This window comes from Rhinoderma darwinii, chromosome 1, assembly GCF_050947455.1.
Source record: "Rhinoderma darwinii isolate aRhiDar2 chromosome 1, aRhiDar2.hap1, whole genome shotgun sequence".
Lineage (NCBI taxonomy): Eukaryota > Metazoa > Chordata > Amphibia > Anura > Rhinodermatidae > Rhinoderma > Rhinoderma darwinii.
In genome coordinates, this window is record NC_134687.1 from 483,722,459 (window position 1) to 483,736,773 (window position 14,315).

At 43.3% G+C, this 14,315-nt stretch overlaps 1 protein-coding gene across 2 annotated transcripts in view; it reads right to left on the reverse strand.

Moving 5' to 3' along the window:
• Positions 1-8,820, reverse strand: part of SH2B3 (SH2B adaptor protein 3) — a 191,306-nt gene extending 182,486 nt beyond the window's left edge. Inside the window, exon 1 of one of the 2 annotated variants that reach the window (XM_075854770.1) lies at positions 8,662-8,820. The gene's annotated coding sequence lies outside the window, so the exon portion shown is untranslated. The remainder of the gene's footprint in view (positions 1-8,661) is intronic. The other variant, XM_075854769.1, reaches the window with a different exon arrangement.
• Positions 8,821-14,315: the final 5,495 nt, after the last annotated feature.

The window sequence follows — 14,315 nt, forward strand, 5'->3', positions numbered from 1 at the left end:
TTTTTTTATGGTATGGCCTTTTTTTCTGGCTTTTTTAAAGTCCTATAGAGTATATAGGAAAAACAGCAAAACAAAAAACACCATACCTAGAGCTGTGTTTTGAAAAAAGATGCCACTGCCTCCAAAAACGCCAGTGTTAAAGACTGGTTCACACAGGCAGATCGACTTGTTATTATCGGCGCTTGTTTAAAGAGGCTCTGTCACCACATTATAAGTGCCCTATCTTCTACATAATGTGATCGGCGCTGTAATGTAGATAACAGCAGTGTTTTTTATTTAGAAAAACGATCATTTTTGACGGAGTTATGATCTATTTTAGCTTTATGCTAATTACTCTCTTAATAGACAATTGGGCGTGTTTTACTTTTTGACCAAGTGGGCGTTGTGGAGAGTAGTGTATGACGCTGACCAATCAGCGTCGTACACTTCTCTCCATTCATTTTACTCTGCACATAGTGATCTTACTCAGGGGCATAGCTAAAGGCTCATGGGCCCCGATGCAAAGGTTCTTCTTGGGCCCCACTCCCCCCAAACTTCCCATGGCCGATACAGTAACGTTTGTGTGTGATTTACAGCACAGCACATCGAGATCACGCTGGGCTGTCATTTTCTCGCGAGATTACGCTTGCTGTGCTGTAATCCCATACAAACGTTACCGAAGTGTCGGGATTGTGAATAGACATCACGTCCTGGCTGGACGCGATGTCTATTAACTCTCAAGACGCTTCAGTAATGTTAGTGTGTGTGTATGTGGCTGCACAATGTGATCTAGTAAGATCACTATGTGCAGAGTAAATGAATGGAGAGAAGTGTATGAACCTGATTGGTCACTGATTGGTCAGCACCATACACTTCTCTCCACAACGCCCACTTGGTCAAAAAGTAAAACACGCCCAGTTGTCTATTAAGAAAGTCATTAACATAAAGCTAAAATAGGTCATAACTCCATCAAAAATGATTGTTTTTCTGAATAAAAAACACAGCTGTAATCTACAGTACAGCGCCGATCACATTATGTAGAAAATAGGCCACTTATAATGTGGTGACAGAGCCTCTTTTAGTTGTTTAAAGGCGCTTTACATGGGCCGATGTAAACTGTATGGGGACGAATGATCTTTAATACAATCGATCAGTCCCCATACAGTTTACATATTGTCTGCAGCACATCCCCTGTTTGTATGGGGAGATGTTTCACTAACAACTAATTTATGAGGCTGCATAAAAGATGTGTTTAGCTGACGAACCAGCTGATCTCTGCCCTGTTTACGCAAGGCAATGATCGAGAATGGGTGCCCTCACAAATGCTCGTTCACCTGATCATTAGCCTGTGTAAATGGGCCTTAAAAGGGGTTTTCCACCTTCTGACAACTGATGACCTATCCACCGTATAGCTCATCAGTACATGATCTGTGTTGGTCCGACATCCGGGCCCCGCACAGATCAGCTGGTCCTCCGTGCACCGGACGTCCATGCCGGAAGTAGTTGGCTCCGGCCACGGAATAGTGGCCGAGCTGCAGTACTGCAGCTCTGCTCCTATTCAAGTGAATAGGAGCGCATCTGCAGCTCTGCAGCACGGCCGCTATGCTATGTACAGAACCAACTGCTTCCGGGCTCCGTACATAGCATTATATGCCATAACATCCGGTGCCTGCAAGCCACCAGAGCGGCTTATTGGTGCGGGGTCCGGGTGTCGGAACCGCCACGATAATATACTGATGACCTATCCGGTAGATAAGGCATTAGTTGTCAGAAGGTGGACAACCCCTTTAAGGCCACACGTTTTGCCACAAATTTGCCACAAATTTGCCACAAATCCACAATGAAAATGTAGGACATTTCTGCCACAGAATGAGCATCTTGCAGATTTTAACATCGGCAGCGTGCCCTAAACTCTGCACTGATTTTTTCAGTTATGTGTGGATGGAGTTTTCATGGATTCTACAGCGAAAATTCCGCAAAAAATTCCTTGTCTGAACCCAACCTAAGGGTAAGTTTACATGTAGAAGACTTTTTCTGCCAATGATTTCACGACAAGTCCACGCCAAAATCTGCATGCGTTAGATGCACATTTCCAGCGGATTGTTATGCGTATTTCAAAATCTGCAGCATGCTATGATTTCTGCGCTGATTTTCTTCCGTTACGTGGGATGGGGTTTCAAAACACCATCCACATATATTTCACTGTAAACTGGTGCGGCTTTCCAGTGCAGAATCAGAAACCTCTGAATATGGCCTATAAATAAAAGGTGACACCTCTATTATAAATCTGGAGGCAGAATACACAGCATTACTACATATACAATAGGTGATAGGCCCAGCTCACCGTTCTACCCCTCCCTGCACAGGTCACAGAGAATGCACAGGACACTCTCCCATAGAAGTCAATAGACTGTTTAGTGTGGCTGCCGTAAAGCAAATCTCTGGACTGCTGTTCATAGCTCAGAGAAGCTGCTCATGTAAAATGACTGCCCTCATAATCATGCACCGAAAATAGAATAAAAAAATATACAATCAGAAAATAAAAACATTATAAATAAAAACAGATATACGTGATACATTCACTTTAAAAATCTCCTACCATTGGAGTATACAGCTCCTATGCAGACTGATACGTCTCAATGTTACACACCACAGACAAACCCTGTGTGGTCTGACCCTGCAGCCATAGCACCTTCCCTTCTGTCCCCTTCTTCTTAACCTACGGAATTTACGCTTGCAAACAAAAAAGTGAAAAGGACCATAAAAAGTCACATTCCTGGCAGATATCTCATAAGCACATACAGTGCTGGTAGTAGGAGCAATACCTCCTTGGTGATCAATTTTACATTTTCTGTTTCACACGGGCAGAGTGGCTGCATCAGAGCTCTATAAGGGCATGTTCACATGTAGCGTAAACACAGCAGAATTTTCAATCTGATTTTCTTCACTATTATAGTAGTAGCAAAGTGGATGATATTTCAACATATCTCATCCACACGCTGCAAAAAAAATTTAAATGCGGAAAAGAAGTGCAGAAAGGGACCGGATTTTGAATCTGCAACATGTCAATCTCTCTTGCAAAAAGGCGACAGAATTTCCCGCACAGAAAAATATGGTCAAAATGTCTGCAGTGTTTACTCCACACGTGAACATACCCCAAGGCCCAGTTTACACAGAGCTTTTTTGGCGCTGCTTTTGACACGGAAACCGCATCATCAGTGTCAGCGCCCAAAAAAGTCTGAAACGTTTTTACAACAGAGTAAAGATTTCACTGCGCATGTCAGGATTTACACAGGATAAATATTATAGTTAGAATTTATCCAAATTTACAAGTCTAGATTAAGGTCCGTTACTCATGTCACTGGACTTCGTTTTAGAGAGTAGATTCCATAGTTCGAGTTTAGCAGACAGTATCTGTAGGGGAGAACTCTATACAAAGTTACTGGATGGTTCATATATTATGGAGTACTCTAATTGGTTGGAATAATAATAATAATTTATATAGCGCCAACATATTCCGCCGCACTTTACAGTTCAGGGGGGGAATTGTACAGACAATATCAGACATTACATAGTGACAAAACTAACTTACAATTCAAATGAGAGGAGTGAGGACCCTGCTCGCAAGAGCTTACAATCTATGAGGAAATAAGGGAGACAAAGTATAAAAAATGCCCTATTAATCTAAGTAGTGCGGATTATTAATCTGTATTTTAGTATTGATCTCTATAAGATATTTGATCATAATTACAAAAAAAAAAGAGAAAAATATACGAATCCTCATTTATGAAATTGATGAAGGCAGAATGTTAATAGACAACCACGATTTGTGTGTCTCACAGTAGTGAAATATTTTATACATAGATAGTGCTAATGGATAAGATAATGGGTTGGAAGTAGGCCAGAAGCTCGATATTGGACGAAAAATTGTCATTGTTATACGAACCACCATCCATAAATATGAGATCTATATTCTTTATAACCGCCAAACAAACAAGTATGTAGATAGAAGTGGTTGTCATTCTCATAACAATATTTGGTGACTACAGAATTTAATTAAATAAAAATAGTGTTTATAATAACTCACAAGACGGCTAAAGGGATCACTAAATATGTGTCCTTGTCATAAAAAGGCCACAATGGTAAAGCCCTCTTTAAGTCCAACAGGACTGAGGCTGCTGAGTCGATGGATCCAACAGGCTGCAATCCAGGTTTCCACCTCTGGGGCCCAGTTACACCAAAGTGATCCTCCAAAATTGAAGGGATCCAGTATCAGCGTCATGCACTGAGACCTGACGTGCCTCGACGGTGGTGTCTATTATTTTCTGTTAATCGAACTGAGGTGTTTGGAAATACATCTTGTTGGATAGTTTTGCCCACATATAATTTGGGGCAAGGACATTTTGCTATATATACACAACTCCAGAACTCTGGCAATTGATGAACTGCCTGATATCATGGAGTCTCCCATTTGCAGGATTGGTAAAACTCTTAATTTTTGGCATAAGAAGGCAAAATGAACAGTGTCCACATGGGTAAGAACCAGGAGTGGGCGGTGGAAGCCATGTGCTCTGCGGTATGGATGGTCTAGAATAGGGACTCTCACATTTTTACCCCTCCGAAAAGTCACACTTGGGGTACTGGATAGAGAATCACATAGGTCAGGGTCAGCCAAAATGATGTTCGTAGTAATTTCTCTAACATTTTTGGTCTGACTATTTAGAAGATCCATTCTAGTTGTCGCCCTGGCACTGGCATATGCCTTATGCAGGCCTTTTTGCAAGCTAGTGCCATGCATGTAAAACAAAAACGGCCATGCTCACACAGAGGACTTTTCATGTAGAGAAACCGGACGTGGATTTGGCTGAGAATCCAGCGCAGAAATCCGAGGCTGACCATTTGGATTTCTGCAGTGGTTTTGCAATTTAAACCGCCACGGGTCCGCACGAAGATCATCCCCATTCAATGGAGCCAATCTGCATGTGGCTACCGACGTAATTTTCGTGTGAAGTACGTGTCAAGAAGTGTACATTACCTACCTGTTGCAATTCTAATCAAGTATTTTTACCCAAATGAACATTTTAACCTGAAAAACAAACTTTATATGAGATGAAACACAAATAACATGTTACTAAATAGATGACACTTGAGGTTTTGCGTACCCTTGCTAGGGAGTTATTGGGGGAAATCCCTCAGAACAGATTGATGGTTTGTCTGTTTGTGACTGGCTTCCTTACAAAGATACCATCAAACATTAAAGAAACATTTTTACATGTTGCATCCTGTTAACAATTCACTTGTCATTTAGTTGCAAAAACTCTGCTTCTTTGCAGTAAGGGCTCATGCACACATCCGTGACCTTTTCACGGCCGCAAAACACGGACCGCACACGGATCCGCAAAAAACCTGATGTGCGCATTGCCCCATAGAAATGAATGGGTCAGTGTGGAATACGCTAAAAAAACGGATAGCACACTGAAGATTTTCACTGAAGTGTGCATGAGCCCTTAGGCTATGTTCACATCTGCATCAGGGCATTCCGCTGTTCTGCTCTGCTCTGTATTATTCAAGTCAGAGCCTGTTCACATCAGCGTTGGCTTTCCGTTGAGGGGTTCCATCTGAGGTTTCCGTCGTGGAACCCCGCAACGGAAAGTCAAACGGAAACCTTAGCTTCCATTTGTATCACCATTGAGATCAATGGTGACGGAAACATTGCTAATGGTTTCCGTTTGTCCCCATTCCAGCAGGTTTCCGTTTTTCGACTGCGCTATTGATTCCGTAAAAAAAACGAAAACCTGCTGGAACGGTGACAAACGGAAACCATTAGCAATGTTTCCGTCACCATTGATATCAATGGTGATGCAAATGGAAGCTAAGGTTTCCGTTTGACTTTCCGTTGCGGGGTTCCACGACGGAAACCTCAGACGGAACCCTCAACGGAAAGTCAACGGTGATGTGAACAGGCCCTTAACTGCAATCACGTTTTCACGGCCGTTTTTCACGTATCCGTGTGTCCGTTATGGTATCTGTGTGGTTTCAGTGTGTACTACGTGTCCGTTCCATGTTTCCGTTTTAAACGGACGTTGTGCTTCTGTTTTTCACGGATCCGTAATAAAAACGGAAGGTTTTAAACTTCATTTGAACTTGTCACATGTCCCAGGAAACACCCATGGTGATCATGCACCATGCTTATGAGTCTCTCAACATCCATCTTCAGGAATGAATGTGTACTGTAGTCTGTGAACTTTGGCACGCCCTGCCGTTGCTAGGACAACGGATCCATCAAAAACGGATGGCACACGGAAGCCTTCCGTGTGCCATCCGTTTTTTTCACAGACCCATTGACTTCTATGGGCCCCACAGTCACGGAATCACTGACAAAAGTAAGACATGCTCTACTTTTGACTGAACAGAACAAAGGATCCATGAAAATAACGGAAGTGTCCATGGGCCCATTGAAATGAATGGGTCAGGGTGCTATCAGTGACAAAAACGGATAGGATCCCTGCATTCAACACACAAGATGGATTTTAAGAGACCATTTAAAACAGAAGAGAAAACGGAAGCACAACATCAGTTTAAAATGGAACTACGGGATGGACAACACAAACCACACGGATGTCACAACGGACACACGGATCCATCTTAAACGGACGTGAAAATGGTGAAGGATGTGTGCATGATGCTGACAAACACTTCTATTCACAACGCCCAGCTAGTAAAACAAGTAAACACGCCCAGATGTTACAAGCACAATACACGCCCAGTTGGAAATAAGAGAAAACACGCCCAGTTGTCCATTAGAAAGGCTCATTTGCATAAATATAAAATTGCTCATAACTTGGCCAAAAATGATCGTTTAAAAAAAAAAACAAAAAAAACGTTACTGTTATCTACATTGCAGCGCTGATCACATGCAATAGGACATAGGGATTTGAGAATCTGGTGACAGAGCCTCTTTAATTGACATGCTGCGTTTGAAGAAACCGCACCGCAGGTACATTTTTGTGCGGTTTTTTTCGGTGGCATTTTTCCGCAGTGTGGGGACGAGATTTGTTGAAATCTCACCCACACTGCTGCTACTGTAATATGCTGCAGATTTTCCGCAATTAATCCGTTGCGGAAAATCTGCAATGTCTACGTTGTGTGTGTTCGTACCCTCAAAAAAAAAAAAGTATAATCCAGAAGATTTTCAACTGGAAATAAGATCAGATCGTTATATATGCAGAGATGAAAAAACGGAAACCATTCTACGCACAAATAAATACAGTTATATACGTGCATGTAATGCAATCTAATGTGAAGGAGCAAAAAAATAAATGGGCATAATATTTTCATTTTGCTTCAACATACGAAAATACATGACAGGAATGTGAAGGCCCAAATGTAGTGGAAGACACAGCGGCACTTCCGCAGCATAACAAACTGCCGACATAAACTCCGTATAACCCTTCCACATACTACCTCGAGAACATAAACTTGCTTCCATACGTCCGGAAATACATCCTTGAGCTTTCCGATTCTGACATATGCAATTTATCACAAATAACTATTTCACATTATCCCTAAATAGTGGGACAAATTTATAATAGCGTATACGACACTTTATTACGAGTCCGCAACTGCGGCTAAATTTTTTAAAGGGGCGGAGTCAACCGGTCAGAACCTTTTCTATATAAAAAAAAATAAAAAATGACAACATCTCAAAAAGGTCACAAACACCGTCACCTCAGAGCTGTCATAGGGATATGCACCAACCAGAACAACAACATTGAGGTGACGGGGAGGTAATTGGGGGTCAAGTATAAAACATGACACCTCAGCCATGAAACACACGCATGTCTCACAATGTATGAGGGATATGATGTACCTGAAAACATGTCACCCAAAGATGAAGACCTATCAAAGCAACATAAACGGCTCTTCTGCCACCATTCACACTTCATACATGAGCCCTAGTCCTGTAAGCACAACATGAAGGAGCTCAGCATACAATGAGACGTACTTAGACGACACATGGAGTTCAGGCCTGTCACACATGGTGTGTCGCCTCCTGACAGCTCTGTTATGGTGACACCACACAGGGACATGCTTGCGCTGACAGAAATACTGCACAGCTACACTTTCCTTTCTCCATAGTGGGCAAACGGTCGAAGCCAAGACACTGGAGAGGAACACAGGCTGCCAAATAGGAGATAATGGCCGGTGAAGTATGCAATACTACAGTATTAGGCAGGAAGGAATGCGTTATTATTCATGTATGTAGCGCCATCATAGCCTGTGGCGCTGTACAATATGAAACAACACATCACCACTGAACCGTGCAGCCTAGAGATGGCAGGGGAATGGGTGCACGCAGCATGGGTATGGGCATTTGTACCACAGGGGTTATCTACAAGAGGAATACCCTGGCCCGGTAACTAGTAGCAGTCCTCTGCCCCTCATGCCAGCTTTCCCTTCAGCCGTACAATTTGTACTGTGGCTTTTTTTTTTGCAGCAAACTATAACCCCCACTATGCCCTGACAGAGTGAGGTATGCTGGGGGTTATAATTTGACAAGGATTGCAGAGCACCATAATATACATGTACACTGTGACAGGCCGCAGCAGTTGCGTCACACACGACCCTGTGCACTCCTCCCATGCGCTGTGCACTCTTGTGGCCGCGAAAGGGTTAAGTTACCTGCAGAATCCTTTTCTCTTCCGATCCCCCATGTTGTCTCAAGCCATAACTTCCCACAGACGAGAGAAGCAGCAGCAGCAGCAGCAAAGCAGCAGCAGCCAACCTCTGTGAACAGATATAGATAGACACGCTGCTGGACGCTGAGCAGGTCAGCCCGCATACAATGTATGGCTAGAAGTTTATGGATAGTAAGCGCGTGCTGCACCAGATCCCAGGTCACAATCCGAGAGATCAGGGAGTTGTCGTTGCTAGATCCCCGCTGGTGGCCGCACGACCCGCGCTTCCCATGCTGAGAATGATGTGTTATGTAAAAGCTGCTGCAGGATGTGGGATCTTCTCTATCAGTCCTGTTGTGTCCTCTGCATGAGGCAGGCTCACAAGTCAGGGCTAGACAGTGCTGTCACTGCAGAGCAGCAGAGCCAGGCGTGCACTGGAATGTACAGAACGTGGGGCTTCACACTGCACTGCTCCTCCTCCTCCTCCTCCCACAGTGACAGGACAGCAGTGTGACGTACTAGATGCAATATACAGGGGATCTATCCAGCCTGTGCTGAACTGAAAGTGACCAGGAGAGGGAGGAGCAAGCACTATACACCTGCCCCTTTAACCCCTTACATTTCTGAAGGAATTGTAAGGCAGATTTTGAAAGGCCAGCGTTTTTTTGCCGTGTTTTTTTCCGCAGCATGCCACTTGTATTTGCGTAAACGCTGCTTATTTGTTGCGACTTTTCCCCATTTAATTCAATGGGGAGGTAAAAGCCACAACAAATAACAGTTGCGTTTTTTTGCAGCGGAATCTCTTATACTTACCCAGAAGTCTATGTTTCTTCCTCCAGGACGGCCTCCTGGGATGATGTTTCATCCCATGTGACCACTGCAGCCAATCACAGGCTGTAGCGGCGGTCACATGGGATAAAACGTCATCCCAGGAGGCTGGCCTGGGGTGACGTTTTATCCCATGTGATCGCCGCTACAGCCTGTGATTGGCTGCAGTGTTCTGCTGGGATGAAACTTCATCCCAAGGGGCCGGCCTGCTAGCAGGCCGACTAAATGCTGCAGTTTTCCGCAGCGGACATTCCGGGCGAAAAACTGCACCACTCTCCATTTTTGATCCGAATGTACAGGGTTTTTTTTTTCGATCCATTTGCGTCCGAGTTGCATCCATTTCCGTTTTTGATCAGACCCGAGTAACCATTTTTTGCATCTATTTTCGTTCGAGTTGCATCCGTTTCTGTTCTGTTTTTCACTGATCAGTGAAAAAAAATATTATGTCTCATAATAACGGATCAGTGAAAATGGGACGACACACGGACGACATCCAAGTACCGTCAATTTTTTTCACGGACCCATAGATTTGAATGGAGTCTCGGGTCCCTGAAAACGGGCATTAATAGGACATGTACTAGAAAAAACTGAACAGATGCACGGATCAGTTAAAAAAACGGAAGTGTACATGAGCTCTATTAAATGCATTCATTTCAGTGTATCCGAGTGCTGTGCGTTAAAAAAAACTGACAGAACTTGGAAACAAACATTGGTCGTGTGCATGAGCACTTAAGGTATCATCTCTATATATAAATAAATGAATTTCTGTTGTCTGTTCTTAATTCATGGCTAAACGACTAGACCAATCTGCACCAAATTTCGAACATGAGTAAATCACGCGTTTACGAAGGTTTAGACCGGGTTTCAGCTTTCTAGGACCTATATCGTTCTCGACATATTCACAAAAGCAAATATGGCACAACTGGCTTCCACATCAAGGACCTTCCTCCATATCACATGACCCATATTAGCCAATAGAGGCTCACAGGTCCTTTATTCTTAGCCTCACTCACATACACACAGTTTTATACCGGGTTTCCATAACAACCAAGCCATTTTTGTTTACTCGACGTGTTACTCGCCGTAAACTAACTGTACCTATACTGGATCTGAGTATTCTCATGAATTGAAACCCTTTCATACCAGTCATGTCTCCAAAAAGGAACCCTACACTTGGACTTTATTGGATATGTTGGCTTCATATTAGTAGGAAATTAAGTTTTTAACCACACACACAAACAAATGGACCAGAGTGAAGTCGGGGAACTCTGCAATTCTATATTGTAATAGTCAATGTCTGTTTGTCTGTCCTCTATAGGCATCCAAACGCCTCAACTATTTGACCCCAAATTTGGCACATAGGTACATCGGGTGTCCAGGAAGGTGTTCATAAATTACCCATCCTTGTCGTTGTTCTCTGTTATCAGCCATTATAGCGAATCCCTGTCATCCTCTATAGGCATCCAAACACATGAACTTTTTAACCCCATATTTAGCACATAGGTACATGGGTGTTCAGAAAGGTTTTCGGAAAGGTTCCGAGCTTGCTGTTCTCTGTTATCAGCCATTATCACATGATTACGATCCAATACTATAAAAGCAAATACAGACATTCACTTTTATAGTAAAGATGTTTTTATCTGGCAGTAGCAGGTAGTGCACGTTACAAGATAATCCTAGATGGGAAGGTACAGGGGAGCGTTTACCCATAGCAACCAATCAGATTACTGATGTCCGTGAGGAAAGCTGCATTACTAGCTGCAGAGACTCCTCTTGCCCAACTGCAAGCTGATCAAATGCATCATACTGCTGCTCGAGCTGCTGAAACACCTCAGCAAACTCAGGCCTTCTCAGCAACAGATCACACAGGTGGCTCTCAGAAGCGCAGAGACTCCTGCCCGAACCCAGGCCAGAAAGCAAGCTGATAGAGCACATCATAATGTTTAGCGTGCTAATAAATGGGCTTTCATGCACGATGCTGTTTTCATTTATGATCCAACCATAGTCTTTGGCCAACTGGTAATATACTGCCAATGTTGTTAATCAACAGGCTCTGTCACAGTCTTATGACTCCATTTCCTATCAGTTTAGTTGTTAGGTATTTAGGAAGTTAAAATGGAAATAAACAGTGTGTAACTGCCGGGGCATATAGGGCTACTAGCGATTTCCCCGTAAACCAAGAAAATACAAGGGCATGGATTGGCCTCCTGGGCACCCTTGGAACAAATCCAGTTAACACACAAACAGACGGACCGACGCGTTATACCCCGGCAGCGCCAGGTACTTTTTCTAGTAGGCATAAAGATATGAATTAAGCATTGAGTAGTGCAAGCTTTCCGACCTCTCCGGATCCTTCCTCAGGCATGAATGGTAACGGTTTTCACAATACAGAATATTTGTACAATCAGAACTGTATACATCACAAAGGGTCAAAGTGCAAAGCTTCAAACATTTCAAACACGATCTACAATTAATATTTATTACATTGTTAACAAAACTTGGGTTATCATAGTAAAGTACTTTCTCATATTTCCACTACTACATCCTCACAACAGAGAAAAACTGTCATAAATGCTTCATTAAATATTCAATGTTTGCATTCTTGCCAGTCCTGGTCAACGTCACCCAAATTTCAAAATAGAATGATCTATAGTGTCCCCCTAAAAATTAGAAATATTGTATGAGTCATTATACAAACCAATGTATGTCAAAGTTGCAGTTTGGGCCAATTGGCCACATAGTACTCAAATGATTAATCCAAAACACCTCCCTTTGCTTTAGTCGTTTATGACGATCACCCCCCACCCACCCCGCCAAGCTGGTGTTAGTTCTTCCAAAACTTGAAATCGTTTCTGACTCGGTGACTGGCCCACAAAATGTTAAGGCACTGGAAGCTCACATTGTTTTGTGTGAACTGTGGATTTATATTGGGAGATACAGTCTTTGATTTTTGCAGCGTCCCCCCCCCCCTAATAATACAGTCTGTATGGACATTTCAGAAAATACACCACATACAGTACATGGAGTTACAATCAAATCGTGACCTGATTGTTCTTTTTTTTACCCGATTGTGGGTGTAAGATAACTGTACCGCGGATAACACTGTTGCACTGCGCGCAGTTCATACACTGACATGTAGCATTAGGAGGAGAAGATGAAAACTTTAGTTTTTCCTTAGGTTTGACTTTAATAGAAGAATCAGCTCTGACCAGTGGCGTAGCTAGGGGTTTAGCACAGGGGGGGGGCAAAACATATCTGAGGGGGTCCCCCCTAACGCATGTTTACAACTGAAGAGGCGCATTCAAATTATATACCAGCCATCATCCCTGTATATAACCCCCATCATCTCTGTATCTAACCCTCATAATCCCTGAATATACCAGCCATCATCCCTCTATATAACCCCCATCATCCCGTGCTACCTTGTTCCTGTGCCGTAGGGAGTTGGAGTCGTGTTGTGTCGTATACTACACCTGCTGTATTTCACCACGCCTGGTGTCTGCCTGCTGCCAAGGTCCCATTCGAGCCTGCCATCGCTACTGTCTGTATTGCCACAGGTACCCTTATTCGAACTATTGACTTTGCCTTGGTATCCTGTTTGGTCAGCTGCTATCCCGCCACAGTGGTACGGCCCAGTGGGTCCACACACCCATCGTAACATGGGGATTATAAGCAGTGATGATGGCTGTTATATACAGGGATGATGGTGGTTATGTACAGGGATGATTGGGGTTATATAAAGGGATGCTGGCTGGTATACACAGGGATGATGGGGGTCAATGCAGGGATGATGGCTGGACTACCCATCATCCCTGTATATAACAACCATCATTCCTGTATATAACAACCATCTTCCCTGTATATAACAACCATCATTCCTGTATATAAACCCCATCATCCCTGTATATACCAGCCAGGCTACCCCTGCTGTATAGGTATGTACGCCGTAAAACTACTGCTGTCAGCATGACCCGTACAATGGTAAGGATATGCTGGGAGTTGCTGTTTCACAAAATCATACCAACTATCATCACGCTGCAGATCATACACTGACTACATTACTGATTAGAGGCAGAATACACATTTACATTAAGTGACTCACCGGTGACTATCTCAGATCTAGTTGTTCTTTTTCTCTTTTCTTCTCCATCCGGTCCAGACCTCTATGATGACTTCTCCCGGCCACCGCCCATTCCTGCAGTTTGCGGCTCAGATGTCTTCAGCTTCTCACTTTTCAAACATTTCTGCACCTATAAACGAGGATAAAATTCTCATGGTGCCACATACTAAATATAGTAGCCCCTAAATATAATAGCGCCATACACTGCACCCCTAATTCTAATAGTGCCATACGCTGTGTCCCTGATTATAATAGCACCATACAATGCACTTCTAATTATAATAGCACAATACACTGTGTCCCCGATTATAAAATCACCATACACTGCACCCCTGATTATAATTGAGCCATACACTATCTCCCTGATTATAATAGCACCATACACTGTGTCCCTGATTATAATAGCACGATACACTGTGTCCCTCATTATAATAGCACCATACACTGTGTCCCTGATTATAATGGCACCATACACTGTGTCACACACACACACACACACACACACACACACACACACACACACACACACACACACAGTGCTCCCTGTAGATAGTGCCCCCCATAGATCCCCCTGTAGATAGTACCCAAATACAGCCCCCTGTAGTGTCCCACATATAGCCCATCTGTAGATAGTGCCCCACATATAGCCACCTGTAAATAGCGCTCTACATATAGCACCCCTGTAGATAGCACTCTGCATATAGACCCCC